At 58.0% G+C, this 1,280-nt stretch overlaps 1 non-coding gene across 1 annotated transcript; it reads left to right on the top strand.

Moving 5' to 3' along the window:
• Positions 1-239: 239 nt before the first annotated feature.
• n-TIaat17 lies at positions 240-332 on the top strand. Its single transcript is given in 2 exon segments — positions 240-277; positions 297-332. It is a non-coding gene; the product is annotated as a tRNA-Ile (tRNA).
• The last annotated feature ends 948 nt before the right edge of the window (positions 333-1,280 follow it).

Genomic DNA, 1,280 nt, shown 5'->3' on the forward strand with positions numbered 1-1,280 from the left:
CCGGCCGGAGCGGAGCCTCGCGGAGGACGCCGCCTCTCCCCCGCAGGCTCGGCCGTGCGAGCCCGTTCCCTCACACTCTCCCCGGACCCTTCGATCCCCGGGCACTGGCTTGTTGCCCTGAGTCCGGTCCGCAGTTGCGGGAGGCTGGGGTAAGAGCGGCGTCCACAGGTGGCAGATGCGCATGCTCCACCGACGCCTTGCCGGGTCTGATAGAGCCTTCGCAAGGCCGCCACAGCGGAGCTCCAGTGGCGCAATCGGTTAGCGCGCGGTACTTATACAGCAGTACATGCAGAGCAATGCCGAGGTTGTGAGTTCGAGCCTCACCTGGAGCACGATCCTTTTGGAGCTAGGCTTTACTGTTATTTTATATTTGTATCGGAAGGCGTTACGCTCCCTTTAGTCTCCTCGCTTTCTGTCTCAGCCACAGCGGAAAACAGCTCACAGTGAAGCTTTGCACTTGGTTTCCGAGCAGCTCTGTAGCTACTGCGCAGCATTCAGCAGTGAAACCCAGTCGACTGCCTACTACCTTTCCTGGTCCTTAGGCTGCTGTTTAAACAGCATCAGGACCTGGGATGCAGACCGAGGTCCCCGAGGCTCTCTGATGCCGGGCGGCTTCCTGCGAGCGCGGAGTACACAGTAGCTCCCGCCCCTGCCTCCGCCAGAGCCCGGATCCAACCCACTGCTTCCGGGTGGCTCCCCAGGACTAAATGGACTAGGAGTGTGGGACCCTAGGTGAGGGAACTGCTCGATTCCCTGGCATTAGCCCCCTCCCACCCCGCCTGTAGCTCGCTCCTCCCCCCCTCCCCCCAGCCTCGGCAGCCCTCCCCCATATCCGGTTCAAGGCACCCTGCCCTCCTCCCGCGTTTGCAACTGGGGACAAATGTCCGGGAAATTTCCATTTTCCCTTCCTAAAGCCCTGCTATCACTCTGGAATGGTGGCTACCAGAAGAGCCTCTTATCTTCTCAGCTAGCTCAAGATCCATCCTAGAGTGACGTCAGGAGTCCCTCAGCTCACCTAATCCTCACGCCCAGTGCCACACCCTCCCATACCTTCCGCTCACTAACTCCAGCTCAGGAGGAGGGAGGCTTAGTTCCTCTTAAGAAATCCATTCGGAGCCTGGAAATAAATGTAAGCGCTGTGGAAAGTAAAAGGTTTGCTTATTCAAACAAGCAAACAAACAAATGGGGTGGAGAAATGACTCGATGTTTTAAAGTGGGCACTGCTCTAGTCTGCGAACCAGTAATTCAGTTCTCAGCAGCCCCATGGGGTTGATCGCTGT

Source organism: Mus musculus, chromosome 17, assembly GCF_000001635.26.
Source record: "Mus musculus strain C57BL/6J chromosome 17, GRCm38.p6 C57BL/6J".
Lineage (NCBI taxonomy): Eukaryota > Metazoa > Chordata > Mammalia > Rodentia > Muridae > Mus > Mus musculus.